This window comes from Poecile atricapillus, chromosome 2, assembly GCF_030490865.1.
Source record: "Poecile atricapillus isolate bPoeAtr1 chromosome 2, bPoeAtr1.hap1, whole genome shotgun sequence".
Classification (NCBI taxonomy): Eukaryota; Metazoa; Chordata; class Aves; order Passeriformes; family Paridae; genus Poecile; species Poecile atricapillus.
Window position 1 is genome coordinate 131,435,117 of NC_081250.1, and position 19,471 is coordinate 131,454,587.

Below are 19,471 nucleotides of genomic sequence, written 5' to 3' on the forward strand. Positions count from 1 at the left end.
TCTGTCCAAGGAAAACCTGTATTGTCCTGGTATCCAACAGTGCCAGAAATACAAAATACTGTTAAAGTGTAGCTTTGGTTTCTAAAATATTGCTGCCCTATTTTATTCAACTGGGAATAGGAAAAGAACACATTTAACTCACTGCCTGGAAGTCAGTGTCTCTAACTGTCCTGAAAGATAATCTGATGTGACTTAAAACTTCATGCCTTGTTTCTGCACCAAAATTGATCAGCTCTACTTGGTGAAGCTTTCTGCCAAACCAATGTGTGAATGATTGTCTAACCAGAAACACTTTGCAAAAAATTTAGTTTAAAAGTTCAGATTGACCTCGGGGTCTCCCTTGCATTAAATAAAGAGACTTTTGGGTGATGTTAAATACATCACTGCAGCTGAGTTTACAGGGCAGGTGGCAAAATCTTTTGAGTTTCTGCTTGTTTGAGATGTGCTGTGTGAACCCTTTAGAATGAAGCAGGCCCTGACACCAAACATGATCTAAGCATCTCTGACATCTTTATTTCAGGCTTAAGTTTCTTGCAAATTTTCCTAACATCTGGTTAGGACAGCTAACATGTGTCTGTATTAGTTCTGTACATCTCCTGTGGACCTAAATTTCACCAGCCAAGGAAAACAGCTTTGTGCTTTATCACTTGCACTTCACTATGAGGCCCTTGAGTGACGCTTGGCTTTTGGGTATGGGTGAAAAGGGAGGAGTTCAGAACAAATTTGTGAGGCACAAGAGGGGATAACTCTTGTGACTTCTCAGTCTGTTGACATTAATCTTAGACAACTTGCTACAATAACATCTTGACTGATAAACACAAGCCCTGTAAATTATGTGGCTCCTATTCATTCCAAAATTCAAACTGGAATTTCTAACAAAAGGATTTCCAGGATGGACCCATTTCTAATTTAAAGTGAGCAGAGTGGTGACCATAAATAGTCCAATGGTCTGAGTAATAAATAGTCCATGGGTGCTGAGTGACCAAGCAAGCATACTGTGGTCTTTATATGTACAAAGTAAACTCAGTACTCTGCCTTTTGATTGCACAAAGAGCATTCCTATCCCTCAGCATCATACTAGCTGATCATAACCTTGACTGAAAGAAGGAGCTGATAGAAATCCTCCTCTCTCAATGATACAAATATCCTACTTCTCAAATGTTCCAAATACCTTACTTCCCCCAGGGCTTTACTAATACTGGAATTCATTTGCAAACAGAATCCTAGTAATAAGCCTTGCCACCAAATGCTATTTGCAGCAAAGCAAATATCCATAATAAAATGTAGAGAACTAACCAAATTCTAAAAGCGAATAAAATTTATTAGAGAAGTTAAAAATAGCAACTTTATGGAGTTCAGATTTATCTAGTGATGTAAATCAATTTAATTTAGTAGGATTATGTGTCAGAAATATAGCCTAATACATCTAGGCTTACCAAATGTTGATACTTACCAAAGACCTAATCTTTCGTTAATTTTCCTGATGCGTATTAACAAATTCTGTATTATTGCAAGATATTTCTGGTGTATATTCTATGTAGAATGCTGTATAAATAAAATCTTGATCTTTTTCTTGAGTAAACTACCTATTTATTTCTGCTTTATTTGTGTGATGACACAGAATGCTGGCAGCAATATAGACAAATGGTAACGTATTTCTCTAAATAATGAAAACAAAGGTGTATCATTCACAGGAAAGAAAAGCCCTTTTTTAAATGATCTAACTTTATTTTTTTAAAAAATTATATATGTTAACTGACATTTATCTTAGAGAGACAGAACTGTTTAGAAGGCCATATCTAGAGAGCTGAGTGATGTTCAGTGACATCAGGTACTCAAGGGGTCCCCTGCAAAGGAATGGTGTCCATGCTGGAATAATCCTTCTGCCCAATTCCACCTCTTTGCTGAAAAACCTATGTGGTATTTCCAGGAACCATGTTCATGTCCCAGATCAGTGATTAAAGGCTAGTTGCATGTGCTGGGAAATGGAAATCTTCTGTTATCCTTGTCAGCTCAAGAAGTTGTTCTTGGCATCTGTTGAAAGGAATTAGTGAGTTCTGACCAGGTTGAAAAGCAGCTTACAAAGCAGATGGATGCAGTGGCTGCACAGGAGGAGGAATGATGTGCTCCTCACAAGGGATTTGAACACCACGGCAACCTGTACAGAAGGCTGTAACAAGGTATCAGAAAAGTGATGTTTCTTTTGATTAAGAGCTGAATCTGAGGTTCTGAGACTGGAAAGGAGCTGAATAGACATGATTTTTGTCTGTCCTACTTATGAGAAACAACTTTATCTAATGTCATGACTAAAGCTGTCAGGGAGCCAGGACTCCTTTGGTTGTAAATTCAACTCCATCTCTAAGCTAGTTAACAGAGGCAGCTTTCTGACTGCCACATAATGGTAAGATTGAAGTAGGAACTGCAATACAGACAGGGCTTGGACAGTGATTAAATAGCCCCTAATTTTCAGTCTCCTGGTTGTCCTTTGACAGCTATACACTCTGGAGTCTGTCAGCCAAGCTGAAACCCTGGTGAGACCTATAAGTGTCTTCCAGTTGCTATCTGTAATGGTGGGGCCCATGTCTAGCCATAAAAATTCAGAGAGTACTTGGGGAGACAGTGTCAGGCCCCAGGAGCAAGGCTGCACTTCCTCAGGTTGATGTGAAGCCTGCTCTGCACTCTCCTTCCTTCTCCCTGCCCACAAACAGACCAAAGCTTGTGAGGTGAAGCCCACAGAGAAGTCTCCCCTCCTGCACCAGGAATATCCCAGCAAAGTGATACCATCACTTTCAGATATCATCCTGGAGCTGCCACACAGGAGAGGGCACTTCCTTGTTGTGTCTGACCACTCTATGGCACTCTGTCAGTCCTGAATGGCAGCGTGGATGGATTGTTATATGGTGAGTCCACTGCTGTGCCAAGCAGCCTACTCCACTCCTGCCTGCCTCTCCAGAGCTGCCTGCAAGGACTAGCTGGAGGTCTGGCAGCCTGGCTCTCTTATCTATCAGTGGTACAAGTAGATATTTGCCTCCTACATGGGATGTGACAGACTTACACCAGCTCACAGCACCGGCTTTTGCCTTTAATGCCACTTGGGCTGGCGGGATTACTAATAGCTGCACATCAAACTTCACCCTACTCCCTGGGTGTTAAAAGACTGATGCCTTCTGTGTGGTTAGATACTGTCTGACATGCTGACCTGTGCTGCTTGGTTGGATTTTTATTCTGCACTGATACAGGCAATAATCAGCGGTACAGGTATTTTATAGCTTCAATCTTTCACCACTTATCTTCTCCCAGAAAAACAATTTGCACATCTTTGCTCAGCTTATTTCCCCAAACTTACCTTGAGAGCCTTATCTGTGTTAAGTCAATAAAGAACAATATGAAAATTTAAACAGAGAGACACTTTCCTTGCTATTTAATTTGAGACAGGGGAAAGGAGGGTTATTAGATAATTTACAGGACTCAGATTGGAGGGCAAATCAATTATTGATATAAGTTCATGGTTCAGTAGCAATGGATGAATTCTGCCTAGTAACAGTTAAAACTGTTGATAAAGCTGAAAAGCCAGTGAAAGGCTAGTGATGAGTTTCAAGGTGTGGGGAGAAATCAGTGTCCAGCTGCTAGGTGATATATGCTTAGCAGAACACTCTTCTGAAGGATGACAGTGTTCTTCTTTTGTTTTAGAAAATATGATTACACCTAACAAATCACAAACATGCCTGTACACATAGCTCTCTTCTCTGCTTCTCCTGAATGAAGGATTGATGATTTTTCTTAGCCAATCTGCTCTTTCTTGTTACTCTCTACAGTTAATGAATTTTAAGCGAGAACCTTGTAATGGCTCAAGAGGAAGTTTTGTGTGAACAATGGAGACAAGAACATTGCCAGCCAGGCAAGGGAGGGGATTGTCCTGCTCACCCTGCACTGGGGCAGCCTCATCTTGAATTTTGTGTGCAGTTTTGGGCACCACAATATAAGAAAGCTATAAAGCTGTTAGAGAACATCCAGTGGAAGGCCTTGAGGATGGTGAAGGGCCTTGAGGGAAGCTGAGTGAGGAGCAGCTGAGGCCACTTGTTCTGTTCAGCCTGGAGAAGAGGAGACTGAGGGGAGACCTCATTGCAGTCTGCAACTTCCTCGTGAGGAGAAGAGAAGGAGCAGGCACTGATCCCTTCTCTGTGGTGCTCAGTGACAGGACCTGAGGGAATGGCCTGAAGCCAGGGGAGGTTTAGCTAGGAAGAAAATCTTCACCCAGAAGGTGGTTGGGAATTGGAATGGTCTCCCCAGGGAAGTGGCCACTGCACCAAGCCTGAGATCAAGAAGTGCTTGGACAATGCTCTCAAGTACATGGTGTGACTCTTGGGAATGGTCATGTGCAAGGTCAGGAGTTGGACTTGATGATCCTTGTGGGTCCCTTCCTACACTGACACTTCATATATGTGCTTCTACTTCATTCATTTGCAGGTAGAACTGAGCTGTTTGAGCTTCTGCCAAGAGTGCAATAGTGGGTTAAATCCCTTCTCTTTTTTTTTTTTTTTAATTGGGTGACCATTTAGCTGTTACAGCAACCTAAATCTATTCATTTATTCATTTATTAAGTAACACCTTAACTGTGGAGCTGTTCAATTGATCTGATTAAAGTAGTTGTAATTGTTCAAAATTTCTTATAGGGAGAAATGAGCATGAACAAAATCAAGGCATATGCTTCAATTCCTTATCATCTTGGCTTTTTCCACGTGGTCATGGGACACAGTGCACTGTATCTGTCACTTCCCAAGGGTGTGCTTTGGGAGGTAATGCCTGTAAGAGATAGCTTTGGCAGAAAGCTCCACACATCTCCTGGATTCACCTGACATGCTTGTGTCCAGCAACTCATCTGTTTTGTCACCAAGGTTAGTGTGGCAGGGCACCTCAGCCCCCTCCCTCCCCATCAAGAGCTTATCTGTTGTTTGTTAACTGGTCAGATAAACAGAGCAAGCTGTCTCATAGTGAATTATTTTGGTGCCATGGGGTTAACACTGGTCTGGCATCTCCCAGCTGCCAGTAAACATCTTGCTGTTGAAGTGAGATCTGGAAAGAGAAGCTGGATTTCTGACTGACATCCACTCACTTTACAACAATAAAAGCCACATCAAATTTTCACAAAGCAGAAATCTTCTATGCATTCTCTAGGAAATGTGTAGAATTTCTCCCATGAGCAAGGATGCTGCCTCACTTTACTCCCCAGGGGTTAAGTGCAGGAATCTGTGTACATTACCATCAATTTGGTGGCAAATTACATTCAACCCTTAATCAGAACTATTTCTTTTGCTAGCTTTAATACAGGTACCTTGATACAGTGCATTGTTTTGTGTTCTGCTGTAATGTACTAATAATTCTTTAGTTTTATATATATAGTAAGTAATTTTGATTAAGATATTTCACCTGTTATCTCTTGGCTCTCTAATAAATAATTCGTTGTATAAATAGATCTGATTTGCCATTATTAGAACTTGCAAACCAGAGTGATACTTTAAATTTAAATTTTTGCCAGAACAGGCTTAAGGCAGGGCTTGTCTGAAGCTTCCACTCTTCCCGTGACAGTTAGCAACAACGCTTTTGGAACAGCTTCCCTGGCACCTGCTTGAGATTTAATCCAAAAGCAGTGTTTGAATTTCTAAACTACCAAACATTATTATCTCTGTTTACAAAAAGGCCTATTTCCTGTGCACACTTGTAATTTAATGAGGAAAATGTAGTAAAACAAAGAGCAGCAATATGCTGATACTTCTTAGGATAGAATATGGCTTAAAAATTCATTTTATATATTTGAAGGTACAGATGTGCCTTGATAATTGCTTTACTATTGAAGCTTCTGGGTTTTTTTCCTCAAGTTCATCCCCACAAATAGCCTCCTCATGTTTCAGGCTAAGGCTCACAACAGCACAGGAAACAACCTCTGATAGGCAGAGCACGGTAAATCGGAGCAGGAAAGGCCTGTTGGTCGGCATGGCCGAAACTGGAGCCACTGAACCTGAGAATTAAAGGGTAGGGAGAGCTGGAGGAGAGTGCTCCATGCAGGCCCAGCCCAAGTTCTATTTTACAAATTAGTCCAGATGTCCCTTATAGGCTTCCACCTATAGCTGGCTGAAATTTCTTGCATAGAAAGTTTTCTTATCAAAATTATCTATTATTTTTTTCCACTGGAAGGTCCTAATTCAGGTGAAAACATTTTGATTTTTCTTTGGAAATTTTTGGAAACAATGGCTTAATTTTAAACATTTACAGCATTAAGCACTTCAGCTCAGGGAAAAAAAAAAAGGAACCCCTATAGTCAAAATGTTTTCCCCTGATTTGAATTCATTCTTAATTTCCTGAAGAAAAAAGAGATGTTTCATTTGCCATTTTTCACTTTACATTTCCACCAACAGAATGTCAGTTTTCCAAATAGCTTTGGTTTTTCTTCTGAGAAATTGTCAGACATAACTTACAACTTACATTAAACTCTCATCTTCAACAGACATGATATAAGATCCTTTAACTGTGAAAGAGGAATAGGTTTTGCCTGAAATACAAATATATTAAAAACACTATTCTCTTGCTTGGCAATCCAGTACTTTATATCTTATTCAGGAAAAAATATCCAATTCACATAACAGAGGCAGGGCTGTAATAGTAACATCATTATTTAGACTTGAAACCACCAAATGGGATCAATTTTAAGCAATCACTGTCCAGAGCTAATAAATATTGAAAATGTTTTTAAGAATTCGTGAATTCAAAATTTTTAGTGCTTTTCATGCAAAACATATGCAACTATGCTTCAGCTCTAACACTTCTTTCCCTGAATGTTGAGGTTGTAGCAAAACCAAAGAACCTCAGTATGAATTCTGTATACCTTAGGTCACCCTGTGTCTTTCATGAGCACACCTTAGTCTTGTGACTTCATTCACAGCAGAGATTCTTAGAACCCTCTTATTATCTTTCCACTGCAGCTGAAGCTGTAATCAGTGGTTGTGAGGACCAAGGCTTTTATTAGTGTGAATTAGACTGGTGTACTGCTCTGCTTTTCCTTGTCAAGGGATTGACAAACTTTCCTCAATTCCCTTTTCCACTAATGAGCTCAGAGCAGTGGGGAAAACCCCTGAAGGCGCTCAGGCCAGCCACACTCCAGGATTGCAGTTTCCATGCAGATACACTGGGATCTCGAAATAACAATCTAGCAACACCAGGAATGTTTTAACCATCTCACATGCTGGGACCAGTTTCAGTACCCTGTTTCTGAAAATTCCCTCTGCTTAAGCTGAATTACTCCAGGGTAAATGTGACTCCCAATAATATGTCAAAACAAGCTGGCTGGGTTCTAATATCTACAGACTCTGGAAAAATAATAAAGGAAAAAGTACTTAAAGGAAGATGACGTATATTGTGGCAGCTACTTTTGCTTAGGAAAAATATCTCAATTTATCAGAATTAATGAGTTTATTTAATATTACTGTATCCTAAAAATCTAGAAAGAAAATTTGCCAATCTTTTTTTTTAAATAATAAGACCACTGATTTATGGAAAATTTACATGGCCTATAAGACTACAGTTTCTGGAAGGAGGAAAGAGGATGTAGACATAAGGCCAACAGGCATAATTTAAAAAGAAAAAATTCAACAGCACAAAAAATCATTACTTTAGGAAAGGTAAGCAGTGCTTCTGGGTGTGGGGCAATTGCTGGATGGGCAAGAAGAGGAAAAATTAAGACTGTTGAACCAAGGCATTGCTCTTCTTCTTGCCCAAGAGGACATGGCAGGTTTCCTCAAACAGGTTTGTGTTTAGACACCAAACAAGCTGAAAAGGACCCTGTGAGCAGTCTCTGGTCTTCTGGATCATCCTGCCTTGCTGGAAACACATATTTCAGCTGGCAGCTCCCTCAGGACATTTCTTCCTAAGGGACCTGGCAGCCCTGACATCCTAGAGGGTCTGTGAAAAGGCAGTGGTTTTCCGTGGTTTTCCCTTGAAGTCTGGGGTTGGCAGGATCTCTGGTGGAACTTTCAAAGCCATCCCCTTTCACTGGCATTGGAAAGGGTTGTCCTACAAGGACAGCAATTACACAGGCTCCCTGGAGAGCAAAGAGCATTCAGGAACATATTCCTGGAAGAGAAGGAATTGTGGACACTTTCAACCCACCACAGTAACAGCTCAAAGCCAAGCCCTCTGCAGGCAGATTTCCCACTGGGGATCTCATGATCGCTTGTGCCTGCAGCATTACATTGCTGAGCTGAATCTGTCCCACAGCCAAAATGCTCGTGGTTTCATGGAATGAGACATTACTCTTTTGGCTGCAGTAGAGTGAATACCTTGAATAATGGCAGGACGACTAATCTGCAGGGCAGTTCTAAATCAGAGTAATGTTTGCTGTGTATTTGGGAGTTTGATAATGGCCTATCATGTCACTTTTGAAAAGGGAACAGAAATGGTTAGGGTGATTTTCTAAACCGCATGAAAAGTTATAAACCCAGAGGTGGTATGGGACACCTGCAGAGAACACACTGCCCCAGAAATACTGTACTTCTCTTTTGTATCAAATTCCTTGTTTTGAAAGCAGACTTCAGGATTTTTGGTGTATCAGATGTATCAGAATGACAGTGGACAGTCTAAAATAGATACCACTCACAGCATAAAATATTTTCCCAATCTGCCATCAGTAATAACTCTCATCTTGGTTGTGAACAGCAGCAGTTGTGCTTAATTGTTTAGGTTACAAAACCTTCAGCTCAGCTCTTGTTTCTCGTGAATCTTTTTTCTTTTGAATAATATCTGCTTGGTGGTTCTCTGATCATTGATGCAGGATTGCCCTTCCAATGGCAAAAACAAAATGAGTTTTGCAGAGCATTGCTCAGTTCTCAAGATTTAAAGACCAATAACTGTGTTTCGCTATTTATAATGTGATGTGCTATACAACTGTATGCAGCAATACAGAATGAAAGGACACCCAAATAGCTGACGTCCTGTAACAGCTAAAGGCACAAGTGATACTTGTATTTCCCATGGGAATTGAGCAGGCAGCTTGATAAGCTGTTCTACAAAGCATCCTAAAGCTTCCAGGGAAAGACCATGTTTAATTTTTGCAGTAATGTTATGATCTCAGGAAATTACAGTCATAGAGAAGTGAGGTGACAGGGAGCTTTAATCTCACTGCTGAGTAAACAGTTCTGAGAGGTACTGCTGGGAACACCACTGGCTGGCATGGCACCATGGTGCACAGCTTGGATTGGTGACCCCACATTCACATGATGGGGGCAGCAGAGACCTACAGGAGGTGGCACTTGGGCACATGGGGTTGGAGCACTGTGTGAGCCATTGCCTGAATATGGCACCTTCTTGTAGGAAAAGACAAAAAATATCCCAAACCCCCAAACATGGCAAATCAGACAAAATTTTCTGTGTCTTAGTGTTGCATTTGGACACGTACAACCAGTAGTGGCCCAATTCTTTGTCTTCTTTCTTTGCCTTATGCCTTTTTTCCTCTTCAATGGCAGCAATTTTGTCCTATGTACTAGCACCAAAATTGCTACTCTAGAATTTTGTAAAAGGTAGCTCTGAAGCTGAAGAATCTCACTGAATAAAATTCTAAAAATAATTTCCTATGAAGTTTTTAGTTACCTTCCCTCAGCTCTTGACAGAGCTACTTCAGTTCCTGGTGGTTTTTTTCTGCTGCATATCCTATTGCCTAAGGGAATGGTAAACCATACACAGGGAAGGGAATTCCCTGAGGAAGATTGATTTCTGTGTTGCAAGAAGGATGTATAGATACTCTTCCTTCACTCACATGCTCTTGAAAGAGTGTGATGGACCATGGGGGAGAAGAGCAGATCTGGGAGGTATTTTGTCCTACCATGTGACAGGAGTCACATATTGCTTTCTTCTAACATGCAGGAATGAACACTGTTAGCTTAGAGAAAACAGTGCTGTCAACCCTTTTTCCTGCATCCATCCCTTCTGTTTCCATGTGAGACTCCTTACATATGTTTTTCATCTTTTCTACCTGGTCTCCTCCCTCAGATTTAAAGGGGATCATATAGCCCTAAAATGGAAACAATAGACAGAACACAGGACAGCCAAGACAGAGGTAGAGAAATCCTTCTATGTCTGGGTGATCAAACATTTGCATGATTAAGCTCAAACTAGGTAACAGTGCTTTGTGGTTCACCCTTGCTGCCCTCAACAGCCTTCAAACTCTTCAGCCTTTCAAATGCAGTTTTGACATAATTTTTTTTAAAAATGCTGACACTTGCTTCAACAGCAGTGTCTCCTGGGCCTCTTAATGGCTGAAGGCTCGGTAACCCCAAAGCAAGTTCTTGGCTTGAAGACACTGCGAAATGGATGCCAAAGACCTCAGTCCTAACCAAGGTGCTGCAGCTTAGCTCTCTGTATTTCTATTTCATTACAGCCTTGCAGTTTTCATTTCAAAGCAGGTTTACTTTTCCCCTCACAGCCAAAATTTAAAAACAAAATCAGAGTTTTGTTGTTAGAGAATGACAACATCTGTTATATTTCTCTCAGGTGGAGAAAATCCCTCTGCTGGCCCCTTCCTGAGCAGGGAAATTCAGATGGAAATTTAAAATACATCTCTCGGTTTATTCTAAGGTCTGTGGTCTATTCAAGGGTCTTTAAAAAGATGCATGAGCTTGCATAAGACCTTCAGCATCATGCCTGAGCTTGAAGCTCTTCACAGGAGCTGAGGAGAGGGTGTTTAACAACTTGCAGCCACCCTAGGCTTCTGTTGAGCTTCAGCGTCCTTAGGGCTCTGTTTACAAAAGAGTAAAATCCCCAGTTTCCAATTTGAGTGCCACTAGTCATTTGTAACCTTAGAAAGCACAGTGTAGCCAAACATGAAATTTGCTCCTTTTTCATTTCCACTCCACCAACCCCCCTCTTCCACCCTCCTTTGAACTGTTCTCACCAGTTGCCAGTGTAGTACAGCTTGTTAACTGGCTGCCATTCTGATTTTTCACAAGTTTGCCACGTTGCAGTGACAAGACTTTGTTGGGGCCCAGATGCTTCAGAGTAAATAAATAGCACATCTGGAATTTGGAAACGGACCAGCTCTATATTATGGAAAAAGCTGATGTGGAAACACATCCAAAGAATACACAGCTGGAAATTGTTAACTTTAGAAAGAAAGGGGGAGGAAAAAGAAAAAGGAGACAAAAATTCAGGCATTACTACTGCTGGAGATCTTGTGCATTATAATTGCTGAGAAACAGAAACTCAGTTTACACAGCAGTTAAATTAATAGCATTCCTGAAAAATTGATAGTTTATAATAATTGACCTCAAGCAACATAAAGGCAGCACAGGGTGGGAAGCTTGACTCCTCACTGTCTGGCTTTCTTGGATGTGTTTGGTAACTTCCCAGCTATTTCACAGGCGAGCTGGTGGGAGGATGTTGGTGGTAGAGCGATGGACTGCCCTTGTGGAGCTGTGCTGCTGAGAACTGCAGCAGTTTCCCAGGCCCCCGAGCAGCCTGTGTCACTCAGGGTGTGCCGGCCCCAGAAATGCACGCTGGAAGGAGGCTGAGATGAAGGCTCACAGCATCGCTCCCGCAGGCAGAGGAGCAGCACCACTGGTAGATGATTCAGGAGGGTGAATCAGCAGCAGCCACGGAGGAGGCTGCTCCCACCCACTCTCTGAGACAAAGTCATCTGCTGATTCCACCAAAGCAAGAGTTTCAGCAAGGTAAAACTAGGAGAGGGGAGGCAAGAAGGAACCCAAAATAGATTGAAATTGTACCTTTGGACTTTTTTTTGTTTTGGACAAGGATCTCCTCATTTAAAAAAAAAAAGGCAAGCCTGACCAACAAAGCCTTCAGATGGTGAAACTACTGTGGCAATTATTTTAAGCACAGCTCCAAGGGAGGCATGCATCATACAGGAAAGCTCCTACTTTTCATATGGGCACCAGTCCTCGTGAGAGCTATGAAGATAGAACTCTAGAGGCTGCCACAGTCCCCATGCTCAGAGACCTTCTCTTTAACAGCTTGGAAGGATCCTGTTTTTCTCAGATGAGATAAGCATTGATTGCAGCTCAGAGCCAGGAAAGCCAAATGCTCAGTCCTAAGACAATGCAGCAGTCTGTGCTTTTGCAATAGGTTTGTCACACATCAGAGAGACGAAAGCATTTTTTTAATTTACTTTTTTTCCCTTTCATTTTCGCCAGGCTTCCTTTCCCTGGTACACATTAATTTGGATTTACCTTTGCCTAAGTGGAAAATGGAGCAAACCCAGATTTCTAGACCAAAATACACCAACTTGGGCAATTTTGAATCTATCATTGCCTATGTATAAAATAGGGCTAATCTACAGTAGTGTTAGGTAATGCTTTATTTTATGTTTTCTTGTATGTTTAAGGAGCCCCTTATTGTGCCAGAACAGATGTGATTTCATTTCCTGTATGCCTCATAGTGATGCCTGATTATTTCCTAGCATTTATTTTATTTACCTTAACAACACTCTGTTTTCATTTTATGGTTAAGAAATAGGATATTTTGACAAAATCCTTAAAGGATTTTGGGCAGAAGAACCTAAGGACTGTCTCTGAAAGCTTCCTGAGCTGCAGACATAGGGGTGTGCAGTGAAGAGATGTGTTTGGTGCCTCTGTCCCTTGCACAGAACACAGGAAGGACAGACAGCATTCCCCTTGCAGACAGCCCTGCCCACGTGTTTGCTATGCCCTCATTTATCCCTTATTTAACCCTATGCCCTTATTACCTTAACCCAGGTTAGGCTGAAGGCAAGTGCTTGGTTGATTGCATGGAGAAGAAACCTAAAGCCTGAGGCTAAGAGCATGGTATTTTGAGAGAGTCAGATCAAGCAAACCATGCTGAGTGTGCCCATGTCAGCAAGCCAGAGCTGTGTGCTTGACCTGCCACAGGATGTTCTGACCTTTGTCAGTGTATTACTAATGATGCCAGCAGCAATTAAAGTTTTTACGATGGTCCTTTCTTAAAACCCCATGAAAAGTGGGCATTAGCTGCTCTACAGACACAGTAGGTCATACACCAGGATATTGGGTTCAGTTGTGTAATTCAGAATTAACTGAGAGAAAGTATATGGCCTGGGCAATACAGGAAATATGTACCATAAAACAAATCTGCTGGAATTTCTGAAGCTGTGTTAATCCAAGCAAAACAAAATAACCCACAGAAGGCTGGAAGCAAGTCCTGGCTTCCCAGGCACTCAGCTCCCTCTTCCTCTGAGCTGTTTTCAAAGTGACCATATTAATTTTCTCCAAGAAAGATCTGGGCTACTCAACCTCAGAAGAGTATGTAGGAGGAAAGTCCAGAGTGGAGAAGCTGTCTCCTTGCTATACTATGTCCATTTGATCCTACTGCAGCATCATATTTACTTGGCAGTGTGGTTTTTATGGATCCTCTTAAAAGGATCCAGGCCCTCCCTCAGGGTATCCAAACCTGAGTTCCACGTCACCAGTGATATAAGCTTTATTCACCAATATTCACTGAAAGTGAGTAGCTGTAATTCTGGCACTCCTGCCCCACCTGCATGTCTGCAGACACACAGTAGCTCAGCCCAGGGTTAGCAGAGGAGCTGGGGCTGTGTTGAGGAGCAAACAGACTCAGTGGGTCAACAACAGATTGTGCAGCTGGTGCTGACTACATGGATTTGTTTTCAAAAAACTCTTTGAGATTGACCCCTTCGAAGGTCATTCAACAACCCTTGCCAACCCAGAGGAAGTTCTTTAAATGAGGAGAAATGCAGAAGGAGAGGATGACACCGTGTCAGGTGAGGAGGAGATGGACCAACCTGCTGAGCAGTGGATGCAGAGTGGTGCAGACAGTGGAGACCTCATAAACACCAAAACAAGGGTGAAGGGAGTTCACCACTGAGTCCTTCCCTCCCATGGCTAGTAGGAGCAGGATGTCACTGGAGACACACAGCATGGAAGATATGGTCCTGCTGATGTTATGCCAGGCACTGCAGAATGAGCATTGCCCTTCACACATGATGGGCCATGGTGAAGCTGCTGGCCCTTAGTCTGTCTTCTAGGGTAGCCCCTTACACAGTCAGCTGTTGGCATGCTCAGTCTGCCTTGTTGCTGTAGGAGGACATGGAAAGGATGGAGCACATGCTAGGAGTCTCAACGTGTGGTGAGCCAGAATAATATGGCGTGTGTAAAACCATGCTGGGATTAGGACTTTATGGAAACTCTAGAATAAGGGCAAGGAGTCACTAAGGGCTAACTGGGAAATGTGTGTGACTATTAGGCTTGCCATCCTACCTATGAAAGTTTTATGGAGATCAACAAGGGTCATCAGGATGCTGAAGGTGAAATAGCCATAAAAGCCACGTGAACACAATATGGGCTTATGAATCCTGTCAGTATCACCACTTCCTAGAAAAGGAATTGCCTCTGGTCCTCCCAGGGATCTCAGCTGGTATTATAGCTATTCCAGGGACCTGGAAGATAGCATCACTGCCTGCTGCCCCATAGCAAATAATTTGTCAAAAAGGTAGGGTACTGCTGAGTTCAAAGGACCATGAACACTTGGTGGGCAGAGGTGCCCAGAAGGCAGCACACTGGATGACAGATCACATCTTGGAACAGTGTGAGTGAACATGAACACCCCCAGTTACTTGCCAGCTGTTCAGCTGCTGGGGCCAAGCTCTGCTCTCTTAGAAGAGGAGCCTGTCCTGGCTGCATCTTGCTTCAGTTCCAAAGACCTCAGGCACTTTCTCCTGCAGCCCCTGCAGCATTATCTCCTCCAGCCTGGGAAGATCAGCCTGCCAGCTGTCCTGTCCCCATCCCAGAGAAGGAGGGCAGCCAGGTGCTGGGCACTGTGGGAGCCAGGGGACAGGCAGCAGCAAGGGCATGGTGGGAGGGGGCACATTGTCACACTGAGTGCCAGCTGTGCTTCAGACCTGAATGGAGAATGCATGGCCTGATGAGTGCATGAAATGCCTGCGGTTGCAAAGGCTGAAAAGGAGATGTTGCAGATGATGTGTTCTATTGAACACTGGGGTACCTGCTCTGTGCCAGATAGCTCTAACCTTGACTATTACATGCACGTGCAGTTTGGCAAAGATCTCAGTGTGCTTCTGTGCTGTCATCACAAAAGCAAAGTTTGATTTTCCAAACAATTACTTTTAAGGAGTAGAACTTCTTCAGTCAAATGTTAATTTTTTTTTTTTTGTGTAAATAACTCTTACACAATAACATACTTGATTTTTTTTCCCCTGTGAATCCTCACATAGAGACAATAAAAATAGTTTTACTTGGTACAGCTAAGAGTAAACAATTCAATAAGAGCCCAAATACAAAAATCTGTGACTTTGGTAGAGCTAGAGTTTGACTTAGAGCTCTCTAGAAACTTCAGGACTAATTTTACATTAGTGATACTTGTTCCAGATGCTGTTTACAGAGGTGTTCCACATTTTACTGGACTGCATGTGTTTCACAAAATGAACTACAACTCTCTAGTGAAACCTTGAGGTTTGGAGCAGCTTGCAGCTAGTTAAACCATTGAAGTAAAACAAAAAGCTGAAGGCACAGACCCCACAATCAGTGGGTCAGTGCCTGTCAGTCTGAACTCGCCTGTTCTTATTTGGAAATATGCCTTCGGCCCATCTGGCTTTGCAAGCTTGTTTGTTTATTTGTTTGTTTGTTTGTCTGTTGGGCTTTCCATCTTGTTGCAGCACATTTGTTGATTCTTAAGGATAATATGGCTTTAGAATTAGTTCATAATGGAAAATGTCAAGCATTTCCTTGTGTTTTCAGTTTAATCCGTTAAAAATGATTTACTGATATACTGATTGTTTTGATTAAAAAGAGAGAGGTCCCTATTGCTAAGTTTCATTAGAGCTGTTCTTTGTTTATGTACAAAGTCCAGCATGATATTGCTGTCTGAACAGTCTTTTAAAGTATCCCTTTTTTTAATGTCCTGTTTATGGTGTTTGGTTTTTTCAGTAGGATAGGTTAGGACTGGTGTGAAACACAGAAAAATAATTCTGGATAACAAACCTCAGGTTTTCTTGAGACTTGTTTCCCCCCATCCTCTCAAGACATCAGCACAAAACACTATACATTCCTGGACTTGGCCTCGGAGGGTGCACATTTTCTCCTCAGACAGGAGGAAAAGCTTAGAAGAGGGGTCAGCAGAGTGACAGGACCATCAATTGCACTTGTTTCCAGGGTTGCCAAGACCATCTCCTGCCCAGGTGGGAAACAGCTGGTTCTTCACAGCTTGAAAGCATCCCACACAATGCAAAATCAGAGTGCCTGTCAGAAGCACTGAGCAGTCCCAGTTGACTGGAAAATGGCAAATCTTGTCCCAGTTTAAAGGAAAGGAAAGAAAGATGGAAATTGCAATCTCCAATTGCAATTGGAAAGCCTGTCAATCTCACTTCAGTAACTGTTAAAATTATGGAGAAGATTATTTTGGGAGATGATGAAAAACACCTGAAGGACACCACAGATGTTGGGCATAGCCATCATGGCTTCATGAGGGGAAAGTCCTGCTTGTCAAACCTGATTTCTTTTTATGACAAGGTAACCCACTCAGCTGATCAAGTGAAGTCATTATATGTAATCTCTTTAGATTTCAATAAGCACTGTCTCTCTCAAGGTGCTTCTGGACAAAATGTCCAGCACACAGCTGGACAAACACATCATGAGATGGGTGAGTAACTGGCTGAGGGCTTGAGCACAAAGGTTATAGTGAACAGGGTGACACCAGGCTGGGGACCTGTCACTAGTGGGGTTCTGCAGGGTCCCACTCAGCCCAGTTCTCTTCAGCATCTTCATTACCAAATTGGATGCAGGATTTTAAGGGATACTAAGTTTGCAGATGATACTGAATTGAGATCTGTTGAGTCCTTCAAGGGCAGAGAAGCCCTGCAAAGTGATTTGATGAATTACAGAGGTGGTTAATAACCAACTGTGTGAAGTTTGACAAAGATGTGCTCAGTTCTGAACCTGCAGTGCGGCAGTCCTGGATTATAGACAGACTGGGGAATGAGAGGCTGGAGAATGGCACCACAGAAAGGGACCTGGTCAGTGGAAAGTTAAATATGAGTCTACAGTGCCCTGGCAGCCAGGAGAACCAACCATGCCCTGGGGTGCAGCAGGCCCAGCATCACCAGCTGGGCAAGAGAGGGGATTGTCCTGCTCTGCTCTGCACTGGGGCAGCCTCACCTTGAATGTTGTGTGCAGTTTTGGGCACCACAATATGAGACATAAAGCTATTGGTGACTGTCCAATGAAGGGCAACAAAGATTGTGAAGGGCCTTGAGGGGACATCATATGAGGAGTGGTTGAGGTCACTTGGTCTGTTCAGGCTGGAGGAGAATGAGGGGAGAGCTCATTGCAGTTACAGCTTCTTCATGAGGGGAGGAGGGGAAGAGGAGGGGAAGGCACCGATCTCCTCTCTGTGGTGCCCCATAACAGGACCTGAGAGAATGGAAGCTGTGTCAGATGAAGTTTAGGTAGGATATTTGGAAAATGGGATTTTCACCCAGAAGATGGTTGGGCACTGGAACAGCTCCCCAGGGAAGTGGTCACAGCACCAAGCCTGACAGAGTTCAAGAACCATTTGAACAATGTTCCCAGGCACATGGTGTGACTCTTGGGGTGATCGTGTGCAAGGCCAGGAGTTGGACTCAGAGAACCCTGTGGGTACCTTTCAACTCAGCATATCCTTTGATTCTCTGATTTTAAAACCATGGCTTTGGGGCAATTTTTGCACAACCAGGTTACGTCAATCCATCTCTGGCATGCTTGAACAGCTGGGACTATGTCTCTCCCCAGACACAGGCCCAGTTGTTGACCAGACGCTCTCCTGGCCAAATAAAATGGTCATCCTTGCCAGATTTGGAATATATTATGTGTCTGTATTTTTCCCATCTACAGTCCCCTATTCATTAGCATATGTTGAGTGCCAGTGTTAATTGCTTTCTTATCCCAAGCCTGGGAGGTAGGAGAGGTCATCACAGGCTGTGTGGTGGTCTACAGCTCTTGTCTGGGTTTCTACTAGGACTCTTTTGGATTTCAAGAATGTACATTTCCCAGAGACAATCTGTTATCTTCTTGTGAAGTCTAGCAAGTTTGTGTAGGTCAAAGCAGTGGAATTTCATCACTTGGGTAATTAATTTCTGTTTTTAGGATTAAAGTTTCTTCTAACATTTACATTTGTTAGATGTCTGAAAATATCTTGGGTCAACACAAACCTCTTACTAGTATTTTATGTTAATTCACAGTGTTATATCTGCACCTTCACCATCTACGAATCTATAATATTTACTTTTCATCTTGTCTTTTGTAGCTTGAGATGTAAATTTTCCCCCTTTCTGACCTTACTACTGAATGGCTTTATGAGGATAATGGTTCAACTTCACAGTGAACTTCTGATTTCACAGGCATGGAGTTAGTAGAGATCATACTCACTGGCTATTTTTCTACAAGCTATATTTATAAAAACCTTGCAGAAACATTCAGCTAAATGTATAGGATTTGGGGTTTTTTTTAAGTTTCATGGTATAAATAAGAAAAATAAAAGAGGACAAATATTATACTAAAGTTGAACTGAAACAGTGTTTTGGGCAACTAGTGAAATTGACTGAAATATTTGTTTATGTTACCAAATTTTCTAATTTTACTAAATTATTTAACTTAGGCTGGTTTGTTTTAATGTTTCATAATACCAGCTGAAAAATTTCATTAGGAAAACAGCTGTTGGAAACATTATAGAGGTTCCAGATATAACAAATCTTCACATCAAAATAGCTCTGTATTGACAGTTTTATTCCCTCCTCAAGTTGTCTTGGCTCAAAAACTTTCACCAAACTAACTCAAACCAAAATCAGACTCATTGATATTTCCTTTTTCGTATGTTCACTACTGCTTTTTTTTTATATAATCTCTAATATATAAGTAGCAGCTAGCTCTGATACAGATATAGCATCCCTCTAACAAGCCTCTTGGTACAGAAAAGCCTTCATTGTTTTGGTTTTTTTTGTATCTGTTACTATTAATTCCTGGTAAGTGTTAGAAGCCTTTCTTTCATTGCTGAAATCTTTCACTGAGCCTATGATGTCTCCCCACAACATATTCAGTGTACTTCTTTTTGTGATTAGCACTGGTTTTCGTGTGTATTTCCCAGAGTGCTAATCAAAACAAACAGAAATACTAAACAAAACCACTGCCACTAAGGAACAGAAAAAATCTGCTCCTACATTTTGCCTGTCCTGCACAGGAATGAAATTCTGTTTAAGGATAACTGGCTTCTGGTGAAGCAGGCATCTCTCCATCACCACCTCCCTGCTGTCACTAGCGCCTTGTCAGGCATGTTTTGAACACTGATTCTATTTCTTCTGATGTTCTTTTTCAAAGGGAATACTTGTTTCTGGGCATTTTATTTTATTTAGTCTTAACTCTCTTCTTTTTAATGCTTATTGGTCCATGCTTGCTTTACTTTCTTCTTTCAA